This window comes from Telmatherina bonti (genome assembly GCF_933228915.1).
Source record: "Telmatherina bonti genome assembly, chromosome: 23".
Lineage (NCBI taxonomy): Eukaryota > Metazoa > Chordata > Actinopteri > Atheriniformes > Telmatherinidae > Telmatherina > Telmatherina bonti.
The window spans coordinates 28,161,097-28,180,074 of record NC_136632.1 but is presented as its reverse complement, the minus strand read 5'-3'; the positions used below and the strand labels follow the sequence as shown (position 1 = coordinate 28,180,074).

General features: G+C 55.9%; 1 protein-coding gene across 1 annotated transcript in view; it reads right to left on the bottom strand.

Moving 5' to 3' along the window:
* The window catches only part of c4h11orf98 (chromosome 4 C11orf98 homolog), a 37,012-nt gene that overhangs the window by 15,337 nt on the left and 2,697 nt on the right, over positions 1-18,978 (bottom strand). The gene's annotated exons all lie outside the window — the stretch shown is intronic.

The window sequence follows — 18,978 nt, the reverse complement described above, 5'->3', positions numbered from 1 at the left end:
ACGTGTCGGACCTGCGAACGTGTCGGACCTGCGAACGTTTGGTACCGCGAACGTCTCGGACCTGCTGACTTCTCAGACACGCTAACGTGTCGGACCTGCGAACGTCTCGGACCTGCTAACATCTCGGGCCTGCTAACATCTCGGACCTGCTAACATCTCGGACCTGCTAACGTCTCAGACCTAACTTCTCAGACACGCTAACGTGTCGGACCTGCGAACGTCTTGGACCTGCTAACATATCGGACTCGCTAACATCTCGGACTTGCTAAAGTCTCGGACTTGCGAACGTCTCAGACACGCAAACGTGTCGGACCTGCGACCGTGTCGGACCTGCGAACTTGTTGGACCTGCGAACATTTGGAACTGCGAACGTCTCGGACCCGCGAACGTCTCAGACCTGCTAACGTCTCGGACCTGCTAACGTCTCGGACCTGCGAACGTTTGGAACTGCGAACGTCTCGGACCCGCTAACGTCTTGGACCTGCGAACGTTTGGAACTGCGAACGTCTCGGACCTGCTAACGTCTCGGACCTGCGAACGTTTGGAACTGCGAACGTCTAGGACCCGCTAACGTCTCAGACCTGCTAACGTCTCGGACCTGCGAACGTGTCGGACCTGCGAACGTCTCGGACCTGCTAACTTCTCAGACACGCTAACGTGTCGGACCTGCGAACGTCTCGGACCTGCTAACATCTCGGGCCTGCTAACATCTCGGACCTGCTAACGTCTCAGACCTCCTAACTTCTCAGACACGCTAACGTGTCGGACCTGCGAACGTCTTGGACCTGCTAACATCTCGGACCTGCTAACGTCTCGGACTTGCTAACATCTCGGACTTGCTAACATCTCGGACCTGCTAACATCTCGGACCTGCTAACGTCTCGGACTTGCTAAAATCTCGGACTTGCTAACATCTCGGACTTGCTAACATCTCGGACCTGCTAACGTCTCAGACTTGCTAACGTCTCGGACCTGCGAACGTCTCGGACTGGCTAACGTCTCCTTCATGCTAACGTCTCAGACCTGCTAACGTCTCTTTCACGCTATCGTCTCGGACATGCGAACGTCTCGGAACTGCGAACGTCTAGGAACTGCGAACGTCTCGGAACTGCTAACGTCTCGGAATTGCTAACGTCTCGGAACTGCTAACGTCTCGGAACTGCTAACGTCTCAGACGGGCTAACGTCTCCTTCATGTTAACGTCTCGGACCTGCGAATGTCTCGGACCTGCGAATGTCTCGGACCTGCGAACGTCTTGGACATGCTAACGTCTCGAACCTGCGAACGTCTCGGACCTTCCAATGTCTCGGACCTGTGAACGTGTCAGACCTGCGAACGTCTCGGACTTGCGAACGTCTCGGACCTGCTAACGTCTCGGACCCGCTAACGTCTGGAACATTCGAATGTCTCGAACCTGCGAACGTCTCGGAACTGCTGACGTCTCGGAACTGCTGACGTCTCGGAACCGCTGACGTCTCGGAACCGCTGACGTCTCGGAACTGCTGACGTCTCGGAACTGCTGACGTCTCGGAACCGCTGACGTCTCGGAACCGCTGACGTCTCGGAACTGCTGACGTCTCGGAACTGCTAACGTCTCCGATCGGCTAACGTGTCCTTCATGCAAACATCTCGGACCTGCTAACGTCTCGGAACTGCTAACGTCTCAGATCGGCTAACGTCTCCTTCATGCTAACGTCTCGGACATGCGAACGTCTCGAACCTGCGAACGTCTTGGACCTTGGAATGTCTCGGACCTGCGAACGTGTCGGACCTGCAAACGTGTCGGACCTGCAAACGTCTCGGACCTGCTAACATCTCGGACCTGCTAACGTCTCGGACCTCCTAACTTCTCAGACACGCTAACGTGTCGGACCTGCGAACGTCTTGGACCTGCTAACATATCGGACTCGCTAACATCTCGGAACTGCTAAAGTCTCGGACTTGCGAACGTCTCAGACACGCAAACGTGTCGGACCTGCGACCGTGTCGGACCTGCGAACGTCTCGGACTTGCGAACGTCTCGGACCTGCTAACGTCTCGGACCCGCTAACGTCTGGAACATTCGAATGTCTCGAACCTGCGAACGTCTCAAACCTGCGAACGTCTCGGAACTGCTGACGTCTCGGAACTGCTGGCGTCTCGGAACTGCTGACGTCTCGGAACTGCTGACGTCTCCGATCGGCTAACGTGTCCTTCATGCAAACATCTCGGACCTGCTAACGTCTCGGAACTGCTAACGTCTCAGATCGGCTAACGTCTCCTTCATGCTAACGTCTCGAACCTGCGAACGTCTTGGACCTTGGAATGTCTCGGACCTGCGAACGTGTCGGACCTGCAAACGTCTCGGACCTGCTAACATCTCGGACCTGCTAACATCTCGGACCTGCTAACGTCTCGGACCTCCTAACTTCTCAGACACGCTAACGTGTCGGACCTGCGAACGTCTTGGACCTGCTAACATATCGGACTCGCTAACATCTCGGACCTGCTAAAGTCTCGGACTTGCGAACGTCTCAGACACGCAAACGTGTCGGACCTGCGACCGTGTCGGACCTGCGAACGTTTGGAACTGCGAACGTCTCGGACCCGCGAACGTCTCGGACCTGCTAACGTCTCGGACCTGCTAACGTCTCGGACCTGCTAACGTCTCGGACCTGCGAACGTTTGGAACTGCGAACGTCTCGGAACTGCGAACGTCTCGGACCTGCGAACGTCTCGGACCTGCGAACGTTTGGAACTGCGAACGTCTCGGACCGGCTAACGTCTTGGACCTGCGAACGTTTGGAACTGCGAACGTCTCGGACCTGCTAACGTCTCGGACCTGCGAACGTTTGGAACTGCGAACGTCTCGGACCTGCTAACGTGTCGGACCTGCGAACGTTTGGAACTGCGAACGTCTCGGACCCGCTAACGTCTCGGACCCGCTAACGTCTCGGACCCGCTAACGTCTCGGACCTGCTAACGTCTCGGACCTGCGAACGTGTCGGACCTGCGAACGTGTCGGACCTGCGAACGTTTGGTACTGCGAACGTCTCGGACCTGCTAACATCTCGGGCCTGCTAACATCTCGGACCTGCTAACGTCTCAGACCTCCTAACTTCTATGACACGCTAACGTGTCGGACCTGCGAATGTCTTGGACCTGCTAACATCTCGGACCTGCTAACGTCTCGGACTTGGTAACATCTCTGGCTTGCTAACATCTCGGATTTGCTAACATCTCGGACCTGCTAACGTCTCGGACCTGCTAACGTCTCGGACCTGCTAACATCTCGGACTTGCTAACATCTCGGACTTGCTAACATCTCGGACCTGCTAACGTCTCGTACCTGCAAACGTGTCGGAACTGCTAACATCTCGGAACTGCGAACGTCTCGGAACTGCGAACGTCTCGGAACTGCTAACGTCTCGGAACTGCTAACGTCTCGGAACTGCTAACGTCTCGGAACTGCTAACGTCTCGGAACTGCTAACGTCTCCGATCGGCTAACGTGTCCTTCATGCAAACATCTCGGACCTGCTAACGTCTCGGAACTGCTAACGTCTCAGATCGGCTAACGTCTCCTTCATGCTAACGTCTCGAACCTGCGAACGTCTTGGACCTTGGAATGTCTCGGACCTGCGAACGTGTCGGACCTGCAAACGTCTCGGACCTGCTAACATCTCGGACCTGCTAACATCTCGGACCTGCTAACGTCTCGGACCTCCTAACTTCTCAGACACGCTAACGTGTCGGACCTGCTAACGTCTTGGACATGCTAACATCTCGGACCTGCTAAAGTCTCGGACTTGCGAACGTCTCAGACACGCAAACGTGTCGGACCTGCGACCGTGTCAGACCTGCAAACTTGTCGGACCTGCGAACGTTTGGAACTGCGAACGTCTCGGACCCGCGAACGTCTCAGACCTGCTAACGTCTCGGACCTGCGAACGTGTCGGACCTGCGAATGTGTCGGACCTGCGAACGTGTCGGACCTGCGAACGTCTCGGACCCGCTAACGTCTTGGACCTGCGAACGTTTGGAACTGCGAACGTCTCGGACCTGCTAACGTCTCGGACCTGCTAACGTGTCGGACCTGCGAACGTTTGGAACTGCGAACGTCTCGGACCCGCTAACGTCTCGGACCCGCTAACGTCTCGGACCCGCTAACGTCTCGGACCTGCGAACGTGTCGGACCTGCGAACGTGTCGGACCTGCGAACGTTTGGTACTGCGAACGTTTGGTACTGCGAACGTCTCGGACCTGCTGACTTCTCAGACACGCTAACGTGTCGGACCTGCGAACGTCTCGGACCTGCTAACATCTCGGGCCTGCTAACATCTCGGACCTGCTAACGTCTCAGACCTCCTAACTTCTCAGACACGCTAACGTGTCGGACCTGCGAACGTCTTGGAACTGCTAACATATCGGACTCGCTAACATCTCGGACTTGCTAAAGTCTCGGACTTGCGAACGTCTCAGACACGCAAACGTGTCGGACCTGCGACCGTGTCGGACCTGCGAACTTGTCGGACCTGCGAACGTTTGGAACTGCGAACGTCTCGGACCCGCGAACGTCTCAGACCTGCTAACGTCTCGGACCTGCTAACGTCTCGGACCTGCGAACGTTTGGAACTGCGAACGTCTCGGACCCGCTAACGTCTTGGACCTGCGAACGTTTGGAACTGCGAACGTCTCGGACCTGCTAACGTCTCGGACCTGCTAACGTGTCGGACCTGCGAACGTTTGGAACTGCGAACGTCTCGGACCCGCTAACGTCTCAGACCTGCTAACGTCTCGGACCTGCGAACGTGTCGGACCTGCGAACGTTTGGTACTGCGAACGTCTCGGACCTGCTAACTTCTCAGACACGCTAACGTGTCGGACCTGCGAACGTCTCGGACCTGCTAACGTCTCAGACCTCCTAACTTCTCAGACACGCTAACGTGTCGGACCTGCTAACGTCTCGGACTTGCTAACATCTCGGACTTGCTAACATCTCGGACCTGCTAACATCTCGGACCTGCTAACGTCTCGGACTTGCTAACATCTCGGACCTGCTAACGTCTCGGACTTGCTAACATCTCGGACTTGCTAACATCTCAGACCTGCTAACGTCTCGGACCTGCTAACGTCTCGGACCGGCTAACGTCTCGGACCTGCGAACGTCTCGGACCTGCGAACGTCTCGGACCTGCAAACGTGTCGGACATGCTAACATCTCGGAACTGCTAACATCTCGGAACTGCTAACATCTCGGAACTGCTAACATGTCGGACCTGCTAACATGTCGGACCTGCGAACGTTTGGTACTGCGAACGTCTCGGACCTGCTAACTTCTCAGACACGCTAACGTGTCGGACCTGCGAACGTCTCGGACCTGCTAACATCTCGGGCCTGCTAAAATCTCGGACCTGCTAACGTCTCAGACCTCCTAACTTCTCAGACACGCTAACGTGTCGGACCTGCGAACGTCTTGGACCTGCTAACATCTCGGACCTGCTAACGTCTCGGACTTGCTAACATCTCGGACTTGCTAACATCTCGGACCTGCTAACGTCTCAGACTTGCTAACGTCTCGGACCTGCTAACGTCTCGGACTGGCATACATCTCGGACTTGCTAACATCTCAGACCTGCTAACGTCTTGGACCTGCTAACGCCTCCTTCATGCTAACGTCTCGTACCGGCTAACGTCTCGGACCTGCGAACGTCTTGGACCTGCAAACGTGTCGGACATGCTAACATCTCGGAACTGCTAACATCTCGGAACTGCTAACGTCTCGGAACTGCTAACGTCTCGGAACTGCTAACGTCTCGGAACTGCTAACGTCTCGGACCGGCTAACGTCTCGGACCGGCTAACGTCTCTTTCTTGCTAACGTCTCTTTCTTGCTAACGTCTCAGACCTGCAAACGTCTCAGACCTGCGAACGTCTCCTTCATGCTAACGTGTCAGACCTGCGAACGTCTCGGACCTGCGAACGTCTCCTTCATGCTAACGTGTCAGACCTGCTAACGTCTCAGACCTGCTAAGGTCTCCTTCATGCTAACGTGTCAGACCCGCTAACGTCTCAGACCCGCTAACGTCTCCTTCGTGATAACGTGTCAGACTTGCTAACGTCTCAGTGTCGGGTCCAGGACCGTCTCCAGGACCGGTACCTTCCATGGCGGCCTTCTCCTGCTGCAGATGCTGCATCTGCTTCAGCAGCTTCTAACGTCTCGGACCTGCGAACGTGTCGGACCTGCGAATGTCTCGGACCGGCAAACGTCTCGGACCGGCAAACGTCTCGGACCCGTTAACGTCTCGGACCTGCGAACGTTTCAGACACGCTAACGTGTCAGAGCTGCGAACATGTCGGACCTGCGAACGTGTCGGACCTGCGAACGTTTGGAACTGCGAAAGTCTCGGAGCTGCTAACGTTTTCTTCATGCTAACGTCTCGGACCTGCGAACGTCTCGGACTGGCTAACGTCTCCTTCATGCTAACGTGTCAGACCTGCTAACGTGTCGGACCGGCAAACGTGTCGGACCGGCAAACGTGTCGGACCGGACAACGTCACGGACCGGCAAACGTCTCGGACCGGCTAACGTCTCGGACCTGCGAACGTCTCGGACACGCTAACGTGTCAGAGCTGTGAACATGTCGGACCTGCGAACGTTTGGAACTGCGAAAGTCTCGGAGCTGCTAACGTTTTCTTCATGCTAACGTCTCAGACCTGCGAACGTCTCGGACTGGCTAACGTCTCCTTCATGCTAACGTCTCAGACCTGCGAACGTCTCGGACATGCTAACGTCTCCTTCACGCTATCGTCTCGGACATGCGAACGTCTCGGAACTGCGAACGTCTCGGAACTGCGAACGTCTCGGAACTGCTAACGTCTCGGAACTGCTAACGTCTCGGAATTGCTAACGTCTCGGAACTGCTAACGTCTCGGAACTGCTAACGTCTCAGATCGGCTAACGTCTCCTTCATGCTAACGTCTCGAACCTGCGAACGTCTCGGACTGGCTAACATCTCGGACTTGCTAACATCTCAGACCTGCTAACGTCTTGGACCTGCTAACGCCTCCTTCATGCTAACGTCTCGTACCGGCTAACGTCTCGGACCTGCGAACGTGTCGGACATGCTAACGTCTCGGAACTGCTAACGTCTCGGAACTGCTAACGTCTCGGAACTGCTAACGTCTCGGAACTGCTAACGTCTCGGAACTGCTAACGTCTCGGACCGGCTAACGTCTCTTTCTTGCTAACGTCTCAGACCTGCAAACGTCTCAGACCTGCGAACGTCTCCTTCATGCTAACGTGTCAGACCTGCGAACGTCTCGGACCTGCGAACGTCTCCTTCATGCTAACGTGTCAGACCTGCTAACGTCTCAGACCTGCTAAGGTCTCCTTCATGCTAACGTGTCAGACCCGCTAACGTCTCAGACCCGCTAACGTCTCCTTCGTGATAACGTGTCAGACTTGCTAACGTCTCAGTGTCGGGTCCAGGACCGTCTCCAGGACCGGTACCTTCCATGGCGGCCTTCTCCTGCTGCAGATGCTGCATCTGCTTCAGCAGCTTCTAACATCTCGGACCTGCGAACGTGTCGGACCTGCGAATGTCTCGGACCGGCAAACGTCTCGGACCGGCAAACGTCTCGGACCCGTTAACGTCTCGGACCTGCGAACGTTTCAGACACGCTAACGTGTCAGAGCTGCAAACATGTCGGACCTGCGAACGTGTCGGACCTGCGAACGTTTGGAACTGCGAAAGTCTCGGAGCTGCTAACGTTTTCTTCATGCTAACGTCTCGGACCTGCGAACGTCTCGGACTGGCTAACGTCTCCTTCATGCTAACGTCTCAGACCTGCGAATGTCTCGGACCTGCTAACGTCTCCTTCATGCTAACGTGTCAGACCTGCTAACGTGTCGGACCGGCAAACGTGTCGGACCGGCAAAAGTCTCGGACCGGCAAACGTCTCGGACCCGCTAACGTCTCGGACCTGCGAACGTCTCGGACACGCTAACGTGTCAGAGCTGCGAACATGTCGGACCTGCGAACGTTTGGAACTGCGAAAGTCTCGGAGCTGCTAACTTCTCAGACACGCTAACGTGTCGGACCTGCGAACGTCTCGGACCTGCTAACATCTCGGGCCTGCTAACATCTCGGACCTGCTAACGTCTCAGACCTCCTAACTTCTCAGACACGCTAACGTGTCGGACCTGCGAACGTCTTGGACCTGCTAACATCTCGGACCTGCTAACGTCTCGGACTTGCTAACATCTCGGACTTGCTAACATCTCGGACCTGCTAACATCTCGGACCTGCTAACGTCTCGGACTTGCTAACATCTCGGACCTGCTAACGTCTCGGACTTGCTAACATCTCGGACTTGCTAACATCTCAGACCTGCTAACGTCTTGGACCTGCTAACGCCTCCTTCATGCTAACGTCTCGGACCGGCTAACGTCTCGGACCTGCGAACGTCTTGGACCTGCAAACGTGTCGGACATGCTAACATCTCGGAACTGCTAACATCTCGGAACTGCTAACATCTCGGACCTGCGAACATGTCGGAACTGCGAACGTTTGGTACTGCGAACGTCTCGGACCTGCTAACTTCTCAGACACGCTAACGTGTCGGACCTGCGAACGTCTCGGACCTGCTAACATCTCGGGCCTGCTAAAATCTCGGACCTGCTAACGTCTCAGACCTCCTAACTTCTCAGACACGCTAACGTGTCGGACCTGAGAACGTCTTGGACCTGCTAACATCTCGGACCTGCTAACGTCTCGGACTTGCTAACATCTCGGACTTGCTAACATTTCGGACTTGTTAACATCTCGGACCTGCTAACGTCTCAGACTTGCTAACGTCTCGGACCTGCTAACGTCTCGGACCGGCTAACGTCTCGGACCTGCGAACGTCTTGGACCTGCAAACGTGTCGGACATGCTAACATCTCGGAACTGCTAACATCTCGGAACTGCTAACATCTCGGAACCGCTAACGTCTCGGAACCGCTAACGTCTCGGAACCGCTAACGTCTCGGAACTGCTAACGTCTCGGACCGGCTAACGTCTCGGACCGGCTAACGTCTCGGACCGGCTAACGTCTCGGACCGGCTAACGTCTCTTTCTTGCTAACGTCTCTTTCTTGCTAACGTCTCAGACCTGCAAACGTCTCAGACCTGCGAACGTCTCCTTCATGCTAACGTGTCAGACCTGCGAACGTCTCGGACCTGCTAACGTCTCCTTCATGCTAACGTGTCAGACCTGCTAACGTCTCAGACCTGCTAAGGTCTCCTTCATGCTAACGTGTCAGACCCGCTAACGTCTCAGACCCGCTAACGTCTCCTTCGTGATAACGTGTCAGACTTGCTAACGTCTCAGTGTCGGGTCCAGGACCGCCTCCAGGACCGGTACCTTCCATGGCGGCCTTCTCCTGCTGCAGATGCTGCATCTGCTTCAGCAGCTTCTAACGTCTCGGACCTGCGAACGTGTCGGACCTGCGAATGTCTCGGACCGGCTAACGTCTCGGACCGGCAAACGTCTCGGACCCGTTAACGTCTCGGACCCGTTAACGTCTCGGACCTGCGAACGTGTCGGACCTGCGAACGTTTGGAACTGCGAAAGTCTCGGAGCTGCTAACGTTTTCTTCATGCTAACGTCTCGGACCTGCGAACGTCTCGGACTGGCTAACGTCTCCTTCATGCTAACGTCTCAGACCTGCGAACGTCTCGGACCTGCTAACGTCTCCTTCATGCTAACGTGTCGGACCGGCAAACGTCTCGGACCGGCAAACGTCTCGGACCGGCTAACGTCTCGGACCTGCGAACGTCTTGGACCTGCAAACGTGTCGGACATGCTAACATCTCGGAACTGCTAACATCTCGGAACTGCTAACATCTCGGAACCGCTAACGTCTCGGAACCGCTAACGTCTCGGAACTGCTAACGTCTCGGAACTGCTAACGTCTCGGACCGGCTAACGTCTCGGACCGGCTAACGTCTCGGACCGGCTAACGTCTCTTTCTTGCTAACGTCTCGGAACTGCTAACGTCTCGGAACTGCGAACGTCTCGGAACTGCTAACGTCTCGGAACTGCTAACGTCTCGGAACTGCTAACGTCTCAGACCGGCTAACGTCTCCTTCATGTTAACGTCTCGGACCTGCGAATGTCTCGGACCTGCGAATGTCTCGGACCTGCGAACGTCTTGGACATGCTAACGTCTTGGACATGCTAACGTCTCGAACCTGCGAACGTCTCGGACCTTCAAATGTCTCGGACCTGTGAACGTGTCAGACCTGCGAACGTCTCGGACCTGCTAACGTCTCGGACCTGCTAACGTCTCGGACCCGCTAACGTCTGGAACATTCGAATGTCTCGAACCTGCGAACGTCTCAAACCTGCGAACGTCTCAAACCTGCGAACGTCTCGGAACTGCTGACGTCTCGGAACTGCTGACGTCTCGGAACTGCTGACGTCTCGGAACTGCTGACGTCTCCGATCGGCTAACGTGTCCTTCATGCAAACATCTCGGACCTGCTAACGTCTCGGAACTGCTAACGTCTCAGATCGGCTAACGTCTCCTTCATGCTAACGTCTCGAACCTGCGAACGTCTTGGACCTTGGAATGTCTCGGACCTGCGAACGTGTCGGACCTGCAAACGTCTCGGACCTGCTAACATCTCGGACCTGCTAACATCTCGGACCTGCTAACGTCTCGGACCTCCTAACTTCTCAGACACGCTAACGTGTCGGACCTGCGAACGTCTTGGACCTGCTAACATATCGGACTCGCTAACATCTCGGACCTGCTAAAGTCTCGGACATGCGAACGTCTCAGACACGCAAACGTGTCGGACCTGCGACCGTGTCGGACCTGCGAACTTGTCGGACCTGCGAACGTTTGGAACTGCGAACGTCTCGGACCCGCGAACGTCTCGGACCCGCTAACGTCTCGGACCTGCTAACGTCTCGGACCTGCTAACGTCTCGGACCTGCGAACGTCTCGGACCTGCGAACGTTTGGAACTGCGAACGTCTCGGACCTGCGAACGTCTCGGACCTGCGAACGTTTGGAACTGCGAATGTCTCGGACCCGCTAACGTCTTGGACCTGCGAACGTTTGGAACTGCGAACGTCTCGGACCTGCGAACGTTTGAAACTGCGAACGTCTCGGACCTGCTAACGTCTCGGACCTGCTAACGTGTCGGACCTGCGAACGTTTGGAACTGCGAACGTCTCGGACCCGCTAACGTGTCGGACATGCTAACATCTCGGAACTGCTAACATCTCGGAACTGCTAACATCTCGGACCTGCGAACATGTCGGAACTGCGAACGTTTGGTACTGCGAACGTCTCGGACCTGCTAACTTCTCAGACACGCTAACGTGTCGGACCTGCGAACGTCTCGGACCTGCTAACATCTCGGGCCTGCTAAAATCTCGGACCTGCTAACGTCTCAGACCTCCTAACTTCTCAGACACGCTAACGTGTCGGACCTGAGAACGTCTTGGACCTGCTAACATCTCGGACCTGCTAACGTCTCGGACTTGCTAACATCTCGGACTTGCTAACATTTCGGACTTGTTAACATCTCGGACCTGCTAACGTCTCAGACTTGCTAACGTCTCGGACCTGCTAACGTCTCGGACTGGCTAACATCTCGGACTTGCTAACATCTCAGACCTGCTAACGTCTCGGACCTGCTAACGCCTCCTTCATGCTAACGTCTCGGACCTGCGAACGTCTTGGACCTGCAAACGTGTCGGACATGCTAACATCTCGGAACTGCTAACATCTCGGAACTGCTAACATCTCGGAACCGCTAACGTCTCGGAACCGCTAACGTCTCGGAACCGCTAACGTCTCGGAACTGCTAACGTCTCGGACCGGCTAACGTCTCGGACCGGCTAACGTCTCGGACCGGCTAACGTCTCGGACCGGCTAACGTCTCTTTCTTGCTAACGTCTCTTTCTTGCTAACGTCTCAGACCTGCAAACGTCTCAGACCTGCGAACGTCTCCTTCATGCTAACGTGTCAGACCTGCGAACGTCTTGGACCTGCTAACGTCTCCTTCATGCTAACGTGTCAGACCTGCTAACGTCTCAGACCTGCTAAGGTCTCCTTCATGCTAACGTGTCAGACCCGCTAACGTCTCAGACCCGCTAACGTCTCCTTCGTGATAACGTGTCAGACTTGCTAACGTCTCAGTGTCGGGTCCAGGACCGCCTCCAGGACCGGTACCTTCCATGGCGGCCTTCTCCTGCTGCAGATGCTGCATCTGCTTCAGCAGCTTCTAACGTCTCGGACCTGCGAACGTGTCGGACCTGCGAATGTCTCGGACCGGCTAACGTCTCGGACCGGCAAACGTCTCGGACCCGTTAACGTCTCGGACCCGTTAACGTCTCGGACCTGCGAACGTGTCGGACCTGCGAACGTTTGGAACTGCGAAAGTCTCGGAGCTGCTAACGTTTTCTTCATGCTAACGTCTCGGACCTGCGAACGTCTCGGACTGGCTAACGTCTCCTTCATGCTAACGTCTCAGACCTGCGAACGTCTCGGACCTGCTAACGTCTCCTTCATGCTAACGTGTCGGACCGGCAAACGTCTCGGACCGGCAAACGTCTCGGACCGGCAAACGTCTCGGACCCGCTAACGTCTCGGACCTGCGAACGTCTCGGACACGCTAACGTGTCAGAGCTGCGAACATGTCGGACCTGCGAACGTTTGGAACTGCGAAAGTCTCGGAGCTGCTAACGTTTTCTTCATGCTAACGTCTCAGACCTGCGAACGTCTCGGACCTGCTAACGTCTCCTTCACGCTATCGTCTCGGACATGCGAACGTCTCGGAACTGCGAACGTCTCGGAACTGCGAACGTCTCGGAACTGCTAACGTCTCGGAATTGCTAACGTCTCGGAACTGCTAACGTCTCGGAACTGCTAACGTCTCAGACCGGCTAACGTCTCCTTCATGTTAACGTCTCGGACCTGCGAATGTCTCGGACCTGCGAATGTCTCGGACCTGCGAACGTCTTGGACATGCTAACGTCTTGGACATGCTAACGTCTCGAACCTGCGAACGTCTCGGACCTTCAAATGTCTCGGACCTGTGAACGTGTCAGACCTGCGAACGTCTTGGACCTGCTAACGTCTCGGACCTGCTAACGTCTCGGACCCGCTAACGTCTGGAACATTCGAATGTCTCGAACCTGCGAACGTCTCAAACCTGCGAACGTCTCAAACCTGCGAACGTCTCGGAACTGCTGACGTCTCGGAACTGCTGACGTCTCGGAACTGCTGACGTCTCGGAACTGCTGACGTCTCCGATCGGCTAACGTGTCCTTCATGCAAACATCTCGGACCTGCTAACGTCTCGGAACTGCTAACGTCTCAGATCGGCTAACGTCTCCTTCATGCTAACGTCTCGAACCTGCGAACGTCTTGGACCTTGGAATGTCTCGGACCTGCGAACGTGTCGGACCTGCAAACGTCTCGGACCTGCTAACATCTCGGACCTGCTAACATCTCGGACCTGCTAACGTCTCGGACCTCCTAACGTCTCGGACCTCCTAACTTCTCAGACACGCTAACGTGTCGGACCTGCGAACGTCTTGGACCTGCTAACATATCGGACTCGCTAACATCTCGGACCTGCTAAAGTCTCGGACTTGCGAACGTCTCAGACACGCAAACGTGTCGGACCTGCGACCGTGTCGGACCTGCGAACTTGTCGGACCTGCGAACGTCTCGGACCCGCGAACGTCTCGGACCTGCTAACGTCTCGGACCTGCGAACGTCTCGGACCTGCGAACGTCTCGGACCTGCGAACGTTTGGAACTGCGAACGTCTCGGACCTGCGAACGTCTCGGACCTGCGAACGTCTCGGACCTGCGAACGTTTGGAACTGCGAATGTCTCGGACCCGCTAACGTCTTGGACCTGCGAACGTTTGGAACTGCGAACGTCTCGGACCTGCGAACGTTTGAAACTGCGAACGTCTCGGACCTGCTAACGTCTCGGACCTGCTAACGTGTCGGACCTGCGAACGTTTGGAACTGCGAACGTCTCGGACCCGCTAACGTCTCGGACCCGCTAACGTCTCGGACCTGCTAACGTCTCGGACCTGCTAACATCTCGGACCTGCGAACGTGTCGGACCTGCGAACGTGTCGGACCTGCGAACGTTTGGTACTGCGAACGTCTCGGACCTGCTAACTTCTCGGGCCTGCTAACGTCTCGGACCTGCTAACGTCTCAGACCTCCTAACTTCTCAGACACGCTAACGTGTCGGACCTGCGAACATCTCGGGCCTGCTAACGTCTCGGACCTGCTAACGTCTCAGACCTCCTAACTTCTCAGACACGCTAACGTGTCGGACCTGCGAACGTCTCGGACCTGCTAACATCTCGGGCCTGCTAACGTCTCGGACCTGCTAACGTCTCAGACCTCCTAACTTCTCAGACATGCTAACGTGTCGGACCTGCGAACGTCTTGGACCTGCTAACATCTCGGACCTGCTAACGTCTCGGACTTGCTAACGTCTCGTACCGGCTAACGTCTCGGACCGGCTAACGTCTCGGACCTGCGAACGTGTCGGACCTGCAAACGTGTCGGACATGCTAACATCTCGGAACTGCTAACATCTCGGAACTGCTAACATCTCGGAACTGCGAACGTCTCGGAACTGCGAACGTCTCGGAACTGCGAACGTCTCGGAACTGCTAACGTCTCGGAACTGCTAACGTCTCGGAACTGCTAACGTCTCGGAACTGCTAACGTCTCGGACCGGCTAACGTCTCGGAACTGCTAACGTCTCCGATCGGCTAACGTGTCCTTCATGCAAACATCTCGGACCTGCTAACGTCTCGGAACTGCTAACGTCTCAGATCGGCTAACGTCTCCTTCATGCTAACGTCTCGAACCTGCGAACGTCTTGGACCTTGGAATGTCTCGGACCTGCGAACGTGTCGGACCTGCAAACGTCTCGGACCTGCTAACATCTCGGACCTGCTAACATCTCGGACCTGCTAACGTCTCAGACCTCCTAACTTCTCAGACACGCTAACGTGTCGGACCTGCGAACATCTCGGACCTGCGAACTTGTCGGACCTGCGAACGCTTGGAACTGCGAACGTGTCGGACCCGCGAACGTCTCAGACCTGCTAACGTCTCGGACCTGCGAACGTGTCGGACCTGCGAACGTTTGGAACTGCGAACGTCTCGGACCCGCTAACGTCTCGGACCCGCTAACGTCTTGGACCTGCGAACGTTTGGAACTGCGAACGTCTCGGAACTGCGAACGTCTCGGACCTGCAAACGTGTCGGACCTGCAAACGTGTCGGACCTGCAAACGTGTCGGACCTGCGAACGTCTCGGACCCGCTAACGTCTTGGACCTGCGAACGTTTGGAACTGCGAACGTCTCGGACCTGCTAACGTCTCGGACCTGCTAACGTGTCGGACCTGCGAACGTTTGGAACTGCGAACGTCTCGGACCCGCTAACGTCTCGGACCTGCTAACGTCTCGGACCTGCGAACGTGTCGGACCTGCGAACGTGTCGGACCTGCGAACGTTTGGTACTGCGAACGTCTCGGACCTGCTAACTTCTCAGACACGCTAACGTGTCGGACCTGCGAACGTCTCGGACCTGCTAACATCTCGGGCCTGCTAACATCTCGGACCTGCTAACGTCTCAGACCTCCTACCTTCTCAGACACGCTAACGTGTCGGACCTGCGAACGTCTTGGACCTGCTAACATCTCGGACCTGCTAACGTCTCGGACTTGCTAACGTCTCGGACTTGCTAACGTCTCGGACCTGCTAACATCTCGGACTTGCTAACATCTCGGACCTGCTAACGTCTCGGACTTGCTAACATATCGGACTTGCTAACATCTCAGACCTGCTAACGTCTTGGACCTGCTAACGCCTCCTTCATGCTAACGTCTCGTACCGGCTAACGTCTCGGACCTGCGAACGTCTTGGACCTGCAAACGTGTCGGACATGCTAACATCTCGGAACTGCTAACATCTCGGAACTGCTAACATCTCGGAACTGCGAACGTCTCGGAACTGCGAACGTCTCGGAACTGCTAACGTCTCGGAACTGCTAACGTCTCGGAACTGCTAACGTCTCGGACCGGCTAACGTCTCGGACCTGCGAACGTCTCGGACCTGCGAACGTTTGGTACTGCGAACGTCTCGGACCTGCTAACTTCTCAGACACGCTAACGTGTCGGACCTGCGAACGTCTCGGACCTGCTAACATCTCGGGCCTGCTAACATGTCGGACCTGCTAACGTCTCAGACCTCCTAACTTCTCAGACACACTAACGTGTCGGACCTGCGAACGTGTCGGACCTGCGAACGTCTTGGACCTGCTAACGTCTCGGACTTGCTAACATCTCGGACTTGCTAACATCTCGGACTTGCTAACATCTCGGACTTGCTAACATCTCGGACCTGCTAACGTCTCGGACTTGCTAACGTCTCGGACCTGCTAACGTCTCGGACTTGCTAACATCTCGGACTTGCTAACATCTCAGACCTGCTAACGTCTTGGACCTGCTAACGCCTCCTTCATGCTAACGTCTCGTACCGGCTAACGTCTCGGACCTGCGAACGTCTTGGACCTGCAAACGTCTTGGACCTGCAAACGTGTCGGACATGCTAACATCTCGGAACTGCTAACATCTCGGAACTGCTAACATCTCGGAACTGCTAACGTCTCGGAACTGCTAACGTCTCGGACCGGCTAACGTCTCGGACCGGCTAACGTCTCTTTCTTGCTAACGTCTCAGACCTGCAAACGTCTCAGACCTGCGAACGTCTCCTTCATGCTAACGTGTCAGACCTGCGAACGTCTCGGACCTGCTAACGTCTCCTTCATGCTAACGTGTCAGACCTGCTAACGTCTCAGACCTGCTAAGGTCTCCTTCATGCTAACGTGTCAGACCCGCTAACGTCTTAGACCCGCTAACGTCTCCTTCGTGATAACGTGTCAGACTTGCTAACGTCTCAGTGTCGGGTCCAGGACCGTCTCCAGGACCGGTACCTTCCATGGCGGCCTTCTCCTGCTGCAGATGCTGCATCTGCTTCAGCAGCTTCTAACGTCTCGGACCTGCGAACGTGTCGGACCTGCGAATGTCTCGGACCGGCAAACGTCTCGGACCGGCAAACGTCTCGGACCCGTTAACGTCTCGGACCTGCGAACGTTTCAGACACGCTAACGTGTCAGAGCTGCGAACATGTCGGACCTGCGAACGTGTCGGACCTGCGAACGTTTGGAACTGCGAAAGTCTCGGAGCTGCTAACGTTTTCTTCATGCTAACGTCTCGGACTGGCTAACGTCTCCTTCATGCTAACGTCTCAGACCTGCGAACGTCTCGGACCTGCTAACGTCTCCTTCATGCTAACGTGTCAGACCTGCTAACGTCTCCTTCATGCTAACGTGTCAGACCCGCTAACGTCTCAGACCTGCTAACGTCTCCTTCATGATGACGTGTCAGACTTGCTAACGTCTCAGTGTCGGGTCCAGGACCGTCTCCAGGACCGGTACCTTCCATGGCGGCCTTCTCCTGCTGCAGATGCTGCATCTGCTTCAGCAGCTTCTAACGTCTCGGACTTGCGAACGTGTCGGACCGGCAAACGTCTCGGACCCGCTAACGTCTCGGACCTGCGAACGTCTCAGACACGCTAACGTGTCAGAGCTGCGAACATGTCGGACCTGCGAACGTTTGGAACTGCGAAAGTCTCGGAGCTGCTACCGTTTTCTTCATGCTAACGTCTCGGACCTGCGAACGTCTTGGACTGGCTAACGTCTCCTTCATGCTAACGTCTCAGACCTGCGAACGTCTCGGAACTGCTAACGTCTCCTTCACGCTATCGTCTCGGACATGCGAACGTCTCGGAACTGTGAACGTCTCGGAACTGCGAACGTCTCGGAACTGCGAACGTCTCGGAACTGCTAACGTCTCGGAACTGCTAACGTCTCGGAATTGCTAACGTCTCGGAACTGCTAACGTCTCGGAACTGCTAACATCTCAGACCGGCTAACGTCTCCTTCATGTTAACGTCTCGGACCTGCGAATGTCTCGGACCTGCGAACGTCTTGGACATGCTAACGTCTCGAACCTGCGAACGTGTCAGACCTGCGAACGTCTCGGACTTGCGAACGTCTCGGACCTGCTAACGTCTCGGACCCGCTAACGTCTGGAACATTCGAATGTCTCGAACCTGCGAACATCTCAAACCTGCGAACATCTCGGAACTGCTAACGTCTCGGAACTGCTAACGTCTCCGATCGGCTAACGTGTCCTTCATGCTGACGTCTCGGACCTGCTAACGTCTCGGAACTGCTAACGTCTCAGATCGGCTATAGTCTCCTTCATGCTAACGTCTCGAACCTGCGAACGTCTAGGACCTTGGAATGTCTCGGACCTGCGAACGTCTCAGACCTGCGAACGTCTCGGACTTGCTAACGTCTCGGAACTGCGAACGTCTCGGACCTGCTAACGTCTCCTTCATGCTAACGTCTCGGAACTGCTAACGTCTCAGACCGGCTAACGTCTCCTTCATGTTAACGTCTCGGACCTGCGAACGTCTTGGACATGCTAACGTCTCGAACCTGCGAACGTCTCGGACCTTCAAATGTCTCGGACCTGCGAACGCGTCAGACCTGCGAACGTCTCGGTCTTGCGAACGTCTCGGACCTGCTAACGTCTCGGACCTGCTAACGTCTCGGAACCGCTAACGTCTCGAACCGCGAACGTCTCGAACCGCGAACGTCTCGGACCTGCGAACGTCTCGGACCTGCGAACGTCTCGGACCTGCGAACGTCTCGGACCTGCGAACGTCTCGGACCTTCGAACGTCTCGGACCTGCGAACGTCTCGGACCCGCTAATGTCTCGGACCCGCTAAGACGGGGCGGTCCTGCGGACTTGCCCCGGGCCCAGGACAGTGTCGGGTCCAGGACCGTCTCCAGGATCGGTACCTTCCATGGCGGCCTTCTCC